The 9,799-nt window shown below is 41.8% G+C and overlaps 1 protein-coding gene across 1 annotated transcript in view; it reads right to left on the minus strand.

The window, feature by feature from the left end:
• Positions 1 to 7,692, minus strand: part of kcnd1 (potassium voltage-gated channel, Shal-related subfamily, member 1) — a 35,214-nt gene extending 27,522 nt beyond the window's left edge. The window contains exon 1 of the mRNA XM_079557598.1: positions 7,407 to 7,692. The gene's annotated coding sequence lies outside the window, so the exon portion shown is untranslated. The remainder of the gene's footprint in view (positions 1 to 7,406) is intronic.
• Positions 7,693 to 9,799: the final 2,107 nt, after the last annotated feature.

Genomic DNA, 9,799 nt, shown 5'->3' on the forward strand with positions numbered 1-9,799 from the left:
ATTCAAGCCTGGGCAGCTGTTTATTCGTCTCCTTTTACCCTTTTGAGATTAGCTAAGTGCGTTGGTTATGACAAAGGTGTGAAATAAAACACAACTTCCTTTGGCTAAAAACATATGCATAATATTAGAAAAATGGGGACGAAAAGTACAGAAGATAAATATTGAGCCCAAAAATTTCTGATTTACCTGTCAATTATTAAAACAATAAAAATAATGTCTGACTCGAGTTGAAAGCAATGATTCATTCCAGCCCCACTGCTCGGTGTCTGCGGCCACTGCCAAGATCAGGAGTTAATGAGGGGTTCAACAAGAGGGGTCTCTGGTCTGGAACTGGACCAGACTCAGGATCAATGTGGACCAGGAGCCAATCACAGATCAATACATCACACTGGAGTTTATTCTCAGCTTGTCCCATTGATTCAAAGGCATTCAACTTCACCTCTAACCAGGACAAAACCAGGACAAAACCAGGTCATAACCAGGACAAAACCAGGACAAAACCAGGACAGAACCAGGACAGAACCCGGACAAAACCAGGACAAAACCAGGTCATAACCAGGACAAAACCAGGTCATAACCAGGACAAAACCAAGACAAAACCAAGACAAAACCAAGACAAAACCAGGTCATAACCAGGTCATAACCAGGACAAAACCAAGACAAAACCAGGACAAAACCAGGACAAAACCAGGACAAAACCAGGTCATAACCAGGTCATAACCAGGACAAAACCAAGACAAAACCAGGACAAAACCAGGTCATAACCAGGTCATAACCAGGACAAAACCAAGACAAAACCAGGACAAAACCAGGACAAAACCAGGTCATAACCAGGTCATAACCAGGACAAAACCAAGACAAAACCAGGACAAAACCAGGTCATAACCAGGTCATAACCAGGTCATAACCAGGACAAAACCAAGACAAAACCAGGACAAAACCAGGTCATAACCAGGACAAAACCAGGACAAAACCAGGACAAAACCAGGACAAAACCAGGACAAAACCAGGAGAGAACCCGGACAAAACCAGGACACCAGGACAAAACCAGAACTATATCAACCTAAAATGTCTCATTGATTGAAAGACATTCAACTTCTCCTCTAACCAGGGCAAAACCAGAACAAAACCAGGACAAACCAAGGACAAAACCAGGTCAAAACCAGGACAAAACAGGACAAAACCAGGACAAAACCAGGACAAAGCCAGGACAAAACCAGAACAAAACCAGAACAAAACCAGAACAAAACCAGGACAAAACCAGAACAAAACCAGAACCAAACCAGGACAAAACCAGAACAAAACCAGGACAAAACCAGAACAAAACCAGAACCAAACCAGAACAAAACCAGAACAAAACCAGGACAAAACCAGGACAAAACCAGAACAAAACCAGAACCAAACCAGGACAAAACCAGAACAAAACCAGGACAAAACAGGACAAAACCAGGACAAAACCAGGACAAAACCAGAACAAAACCAGAACCAAACCAGGACCAAACCAGGACAAAACCAGGACAAAACCAGGACAAAACCAGAACAAAACCAGAACCAAACCAGGACCAAACCAGAACAAAACCAGGACAAAACAAGGACAAAACCAGAACAAAACCAGGACAAAACCAGGACAAAACCAGAACAAAACCAGAACCAAACCAGGACAAAACCAGGACAAAACCAGAACTATATCAACCTAAAATGGCCCATTGATTGAAAGACGTTCAACTTCACCTCTAACCAGGACAAAACCAGAACCAAACCAGGACGAAACCAGGACAAAACCAGGACAAAACCAGGACAAAACCAGAACAAAACCAGAACAAAACCAGGACAAAACAAGGACAAAACCAGAACAAAACAAGGACAAAACCAGGACAAAACCAGAACAAAACCAGGACAAAACCAGAACAAAACCAGAACAAAACCAGGACAAAACCAGAACAAAACCAGAACAAAACAAGGACAAAACCAGGACAAAACCAGAACAAAACCAGGACAAAACCAGGACAAAACCAGAACAAAACCAGAACAAAACCAGAACAAAACCAGGACAAAACCAGAACCAAACCAGAACAAAACCAGGACAAAACCAGGACAAAACCAGAACAAAACCAGAACCAAACCAGAACAAAACCAGAACAAAACCAGGACAAAACCAGAACAAAACCAGAACCAAACCAGGACAAAACCAGAACAAAACCAGGACAAAACCAGGACAAAACCAGAACCAAACCAGAACCAAACCAGGACAAAACCAGAACCAAACCAGGACGAAACCAGGACAAAACCAGGACAAAACCAGGACAAAACCAGAACAAAACCAGAACAAAACCAGGACAAAACAAGGACAAAACCAGAACAAAACAAGGACAAAACCAGGACAAAACAAGGACAAAACCAGGATAAAACCAGGACAAAACCAGGACAAAACCAGGACAAAACCAGAACAAAACCAGGACAAAACCAGGACAAAACCAGAACTATATCAACCTAAAATGGCCCATTGATTGAAAGACATTCAACTTCACCTCTAACCTGGGCAAAACCAGAACAAAACCAGGACGAAACCAGGACAAAACCAGAACCAAACCAGGACAAAACCAGGACAAAACCAGAACAAAACCAGGACAAAACCAGAACCAAACCAGGACGAAACCAGGACAAAACCAGGACAAAAGCAGGACCAAACCAGGACAAAAGCAGGACAAAAGCAGGACAAAACCAGGACAAAACCAGGACAAAACCAGGACAAAACCAGAACTATATCAACCTAAAATGTCCCATTGATTGAAAGACATTCAACTTCACCTCTAACCAGGACAAAACCAGGACAAAACCAGAACTATATCAACCTAAAATGTCCCATTGATTGAAAGACATTCAACTTCACCTCTAACCAGGACAAACCAGAACTAAACCAGGACAGAACCAGGACAAAACCAGGACAAAGCCAGGACTATGTCAACCTAAACTGCAGGACTAAACAAAGACCAGGCAGGACTATGACTAAACGGGGAGCAAGCCTAAAAAATACGATTGCCACACCAGATCTCAACAACCCTAAGCCCTGCCCTGGCTAAACGTGGACTAAACCACCAGTTAATCAGTTGTAAGCCAGGACCAGGTCATATGTATCGTGTTGACTCAGGGAAGTTCATTATAAAATCATGAAGACTTTCGTTCTGCTTTTGTGGGACCAATCCACACACAGCTCTCAGATCACATGACCAGATTGCATAAGAAGAGCACATCCTCTGACTGGGACCCAGAAGTCCCTGACTTCAGACTTCAGACTCTTAAATATTTTCACAACACAGTCTAATTTTAGGTGCACGTTTCTGTTACAAACACCAGGACTAAATCAGGGCTAAGTTGAGTCGTGTCACTGGCTCAGGCACATAATTGGTTCAGTGCGGACCCGATATAGGGACAGGTCTCAGGTCTGGGTCAGATCAGGTGTAGTCTCGGTTTGGTCACGGTGGAGTTTCATCTAAAGTCAGAAATTGACGGAAGCCACACTGCATTACATCACACCCAGTAAAAACGTTGGTAAAAAAGTTAAGTATTTGACATAGACTTTGGAAACTACTGAAAGAGTTAAATGTGCATGACTTTGTTTTGTTTTTTTTATAAAGAATTGTGCTTGTGTTCTATCTATTCGTTTTTATAATGATGTTCCTGTTTAGAACGACTGCAGTTTCAGATCCACCTGCAGTGTGTTTCAAACCACAAATGAAAATACTGTTAACCCAGCTCAAAAATGTTGGAGTAGAAAGTACAGAAACAAGCTCAAAGAAATGTAGTGCAGGAAAAAGTATTCATCATACAATGTACTTTAGTGTGAGTCTGCTTTGAGCTGGCTCCTTGTCCTGGATTGGTCTTGTCTCATATGTACTAGAATCTAATAAACGTTTTCCTTCAGAAGTTGTGCTGTCAGAGCTACATATTTTTGGAAAAAAAACTTTTCTGACAGGTATAGCGGTTAGATTTGCTATTTATGAATTGAATAAAGATGAATAACAGTCCTTAAGGACATTTTAAACATGTCCGGGGGCAATAACAGAAATCTGATAAATGGACCGATACAAGATTTAATGTTTGCAGAGGTCTATCCATCCATCCATCTACCTCCTCACTTCAGTCGAGGCAAAGAAATAGCAGCAGCAGCAGCAGCAGAAGAGAGGAGTGTGGAAGCATTACAGACTGAGGAGCACTATCTTTACACGCACTTTACTCACACATGCACGCAATCTGTACACACTATACAGGCCCAGGAACTGGCATTAGATACATAATACATTCATCAATATACGAGCGGAGACTCTATACATCCGTTCACTACAGCACTTTCTTACAGCTCATTCGCACTCTAGTTCTTGTAAGGGTTGAAAACTTTTTTGGGGAAAACATTGAATGGCTATTTTTGTGATGAAATGATTGTGAACTACAAAAAGTAAATATCAAGCATTGGCTTAAATGACTTGAATTGAGGAAATGTATCTTGTTTTGAGCGGTTTTCACTCATTTAGACACTTTTCCTGATCGGACCAAGTTTACTTTGCTTGTTTGAGGACATTTCAGACCAGTTCTAGGGTAAATCTCCCTTGAAATAAGAAAGTAAAATTGCCAATGAGATAAGACCAATTTTCTTACCCCAGAAAATTACCTGAAATAAGGACAAAATGTATCGAAACGAGTCAGAAACATCTCAGAACAAGTGAAATAATCTAGGACAAATGCCCAAGAACTTCTTAACTAGTCAAAACAACTAAAATTTGGATTATTATGCTCAAATTGAGATGTTTATACTGATCTAGTTAAATACTTTTTGCAGTGTGCGATTGATGATTGTCAGATTCCCATCTTTAAACCATGATTCTGCTCCCCCTGGACATATCTAGATGTGTCCAGGAGCAGTAACATTTGAGAGAACTGTGTACAGGACCGTCCTACAGCCTCCCCAACACTGCAGAATGTGACGTGTCCTGCCCGAACACTAGCCTGGCCGGTCAGAGTGGATACAGACCAAAGCGTCTAGTCTGCGACAAACTGGGTGATTGACACGCGAAAAACCCACGCACTACATCAACATGGCAGTGTATGGGAAAAGAAAAAAGCGAAAATGAACTAATAAAAATCATAAAGACAGACAAGACTTTGCCAGAATCAACAGGTGAAGCGCTAAAGTCTGTTAATCAGATGTGAGAGAAATGATAAAGTTCACTCAGAAGGATTCCAGATTTCTGAGAGTCTCCCACATTTGAGCGACACGTTACGAATACGTTTCTCTGACTGGATTGCCAACACTCTGATGTGCTGTTTCTGAACAGAAAGTAATGGCTACAGTGGGGAAGTTACACTGCCCGACCAATAAAAAAGTCCCCACCTGGATGTAACTAACTGTTCTGCTCTAGTGATGCTGGGTCAGGTCTCGGTTCAGCAACACTATGAGCCCAAAGAACGAGATCAGCTGACGACCTGAACATCCTGAATGACCAGGTTATTCCATCAAGGGATTCTTTCTTCTCTGACGGCACCGGCTTATTCCAAGATGACAATGCCAGGATTCATCGGGCTCACATTGTGAAAGGGTGGTTCAGGAGCATGAGACATCACTTTCACACATGGATCGGCCTCCATAGAGTCCAGATCTAAACCCCACTGAGACTCTATGAGATGTGCTGGAGAAGGCTTTGTGCAGTGATCACACTCTCCCATCATCAGTACAAGATCTTAGTGAAAAGTTAGTTAACATGAGATCATTTTACTTTGCAGAAGCGCATTGAAACTATGCCACAGCAGTAATCAAAGCTCAAAGCGTCCCGACAAAATATCACAGCGTGTAGAATGTGAAAGGGAATAGGAAGAAAAGGCGTTTGAGCCCCATTACATCTTCCCGGTGTGAACGTGTAACTCTGACAGGGGTTGCAAAGGCTGTAGGAGCAGAATAATAGCCACTCTCATCAAGTATACCAAAATAAACCAGATGTGAGAGTGGCCATTCGACGGTTCCCCTGAATGATGACGGGGACGGCAATTTTTTTTCCTCAAACGCCTCGTCACATTATCCCTCCGTCCTCCTTCCCATCCCGCCATGGCTTTTCTACAAAGTTTTACATTTAAAGCAGACTTGGACTTTTTCATGAACTGTCATCGCCAGCTCTACGTTTGTCCTTCTTTTAAACACAAACAACAAAATCTCCGTCCGCGCTCCCGTTTGTTAACCTTCTTCTTTTGTTGCCGACTCTGAAGTTCATGTTTATTTCATCTTCAGATCTGAGTTACGTCACGCGCTGCAACGATGAATTCTTTAAGACGCTCACGACAGACGAAATCCAAAAATTCTCAGTTGAAAATGTAGCAATTTCATTTTCCTCAGGCCTATGATTTCCTGTCAACATTTGTACTATCAGAAACAAACAAAAAACAAAAAAACAATGTGATCAACATTTGTGGAATTCAAATCATTTCCTCCTGAGAATTTCAAACGTTTAATGAAAAGTTAGTCTTTATTTTATACCCGGTGTGTCCGACTCTTTCCTGTGTTGTCTAATCCCTTTTTATAATTTCTTTAATGATGAAACTTCCATATTAATAAACATCAAAACACTTCCTTCTGTCACTAAATATTTAATCCTCGCTTCCTTTCCTCGTCTCCTTGCTCTGTCTCCTTCTCTCTTACATAATGTCCTACAAACATTCCTGAAATCTTTTGAAATCCTGATCATTTCAAACCAAAGCTTTGATTTTAGGCTTTGTTGACTCCTGACTCCGGCTCTTTCTAAGACATTTAGGCCTACATTTCAAAGCACAATAGTAAAGTTCAATGTTTTGTTGTTGTTTGTTGTTGTTTGTTGTTTGAATTATTTTCCAAATGAGATGTGACTTTCCTGTTGCCATTTTGAACATCTGAAGGTCTTAAAAATCCTTATTTCACAGACAATATTTGACATTTCTTGGTCCATAATTGAAATGTATAGTGACTCGCTGTGCAATGCAGTGTTTTACGAAAAATACAGGAGCAGTTTTTGTGACATCCCACATTTTAACAGTTCTGTTAAGTTGCTCCACTTTTCCGTCTGCAGTTTTTTTTACCTGAAAAACTTGCTCCCTTGTTTTCTCTGTCCGCATATCTTTCCGTGTTGCAGCACCTCCCCCCTCCCCTTTCATTCATTTCCATTTAAAGGTCGGATGTTTAATTTTAACTTTAGTACTTACATATTTTTTTCATTCCGAACTACTTTTCCTCCGCTACTTTTTGTTGTTTTGATAAAGTCTCTCCTTCCGAAACTCCACCCTGCTGCTCGCCTCCATCCTCACGGTCCCCGCCGCGCGCATCCTCGCTTCCTCCCTCGTCTCCCGGCTGTTCTATTCTCGGATAAAAGTAGAGCACACTTTGCACTTACCTTCACTCCTTCAGTCATTCTTTAATCTCTCCGCGCTTTTTTTTTTCTTCCTCGCTTCTTTTCATCCCAAATTGAACGCTGTAAACTCCGCGCGGACGCCCTCCCCCTTCGCCCTCGGACCCCGGGGAGTGTGCGCGCTGCTGTCCCCGGCCCTTTCGGTGATGGCTCGCCAGCTCCCGTGGGTTCGGACTTCGGAGCGGCAGGACCCCCGCGGTACCGGAGCGAACACGGCGGGCTGGAGGAGCGAGTTACAGCCGGAGGAGAGTGGCTCTGGGGCGGGCAGGAGCCGGAGTGCGCCGCGGAGAGAGCCCCGGAGCTGCGCGCTGATTGGTTTGATTCACCGCTTCGCTCGCTGCGGCCTCTCTCACTGTCATTACCGTCCATCCGCACTTTAATGGGATTTTTAATACGGGCACTACAGCTCCCATCATGCAACGGAGAGGACTTGGAAGTGGCACTAATGGGACTGGCTCAAATTTTGGGCAAAATCTAAGCTACACAAATGATGAATGAATGGACTAATCGTTGTGAAATTAGCCTATAGATACAGACGGCATCTCATCATAGAAGGGGGCGTGGCTTCGCCGAGGGGGAAAATAGAATCTTTAGAGACACAATTTTCCACTCTTTTTTGCCATTTTCTGGTGAAATATCAACTTATTTATCACATACAAATACAGTCAAGTGTAAATCGGGCCCATATGGATATTTTCTCACAGCAGATTGTGCAGTAGAAGTGGAAAAAACGGCAGTTGTAGCAAGCGCTAGCTAACCGTTAGCATTAGCTCGATGCTAACATGTAGCATCAAGTTAGCATTCTCCGTTATTCATGTATTTATGGGCTGTAGAACCACTTTGCTCCTCCCCATGTCTTTGTATCTTTATTTAGTAGAAACTATATTCATAATTCTGCATTTGTTACAGTAGTTTTTGAATAATTAGAGAACATTTTCATTTAAAAAAAAAATGTTTTCCCCTTAAAGCAGTACTAAGTAACGTGTTTACCTTAATAAATCCTTTTCGTAGTCCCTCTGGGGGTAATACAAGTGTTAATGGGATGATTGGAGGGTCTTTCATCTCTCCCTGGTGTCTCTGACCAGAAAACCATGTTTGCAACTTGACTGCCCCCGGTCCGGAGAAAGCAATACACACTAAAAGAACTGCGAAGAAGAAGCTAACAGGCTAACGGGCAAAGCTAACTGCGGGCTAACGTCACTTTAAACAGTATTTACAGCCAGGTTTGAGTGAAAAAAATATTTCCATTGTATAATTGGATGCACAGTAACCCTCTCTCCCTTCGCCTTTCCTGTCAGCGTAGTATTTACTCTCCAAGACAATTAATAAGTTAAAAAATTGTAACTTGCTACTACACCTGCAGTTGCGCTTATGGCCTCTAGGGGGAAGAGTTACTTAGTACTGCTTTCACTGTTTTCAAAAATGACCATATATGGGCGATTCCAGAGACGCCATCTGTATTACTCTGCTCGTGAGGGGTCTGTTATCGAGTTCTAAACCAATTGGCAAAGTTATTTTAAAATGGTATTCTATATTAGTAGTTACAGCTTTAAAAGTGTAGCTGCGTTAAATTACTTTGAGTTACTTTTGAGTTACTTTTGAGAAAATCAAACAGAAAATAATCATAATACCACAGAGCAAAGGTGCAGTCAATGATTTCCTTTTCTTTTGTAATCCCCATTCTCTCGTGTTTTGTTTTAACGACGCCACACACAACTGCAGATCTTATCTTGACTTGATTTGGTGCTGCATTTTATTTGGGGGGAGTTTGGCATTTTTTCGTTTGTACATCAATACAAACCATTTAAATGTAACTTTAGTTAGGCTACTTGAATTGTAATGACTCATATATTACCGTATTATGTTTAAAGTAGTACTAAGTAATAACACTTACCCCTAGAGGCCATAAGCGCAACTGCAGGTGTCGTAGCAAGTGTCGTAGCATTTTTCTTAACTTATTAGCTGTCCGTGAGAGTAAATACTTTGCTGACAGAAAAGGCAAAGGGAGAGAGGGATATTGTACATCCAATGACACAATGGAATTTGTTTTTTTCACTCAATGTTGGCTGTAAATACTGTTTAAAGTGGCGCTAGCCAGTAATTAGCTTTCTTAGCTTCTTCTGCGTGTTTTCATTAGTGTGTATTGGTGGCTCCGGTCCGGTGGCAGTCAAGTTGCAATTGTGGTTTTCTGGCCAGAGACACCAGGGAGAGATGAAAGACCCTCCAATCACCCCATTAACACTTGCATTACCCCAGGAGGGACTATGAAAAGGATTTATTAAGGTAAACAAGTTACTTAGTACTGCTTTAAGTAAGATGTTCTATTCCTCAGTTACTGGGAAAAGTAATGTGTTTCTGTAAATTCTGAATGTGATGTC

This window comes from Gobius niger (assembly GCF_951799975.1).
Source record: "Gobius niger genome assembly, chromosome: 6".
NCBI classification, from domain to species: Eukaryota; Metazoa; Chordata; class Actinopteri; order Gobiiformes; family Gobiidae; genus Gobius; species Gobius niger.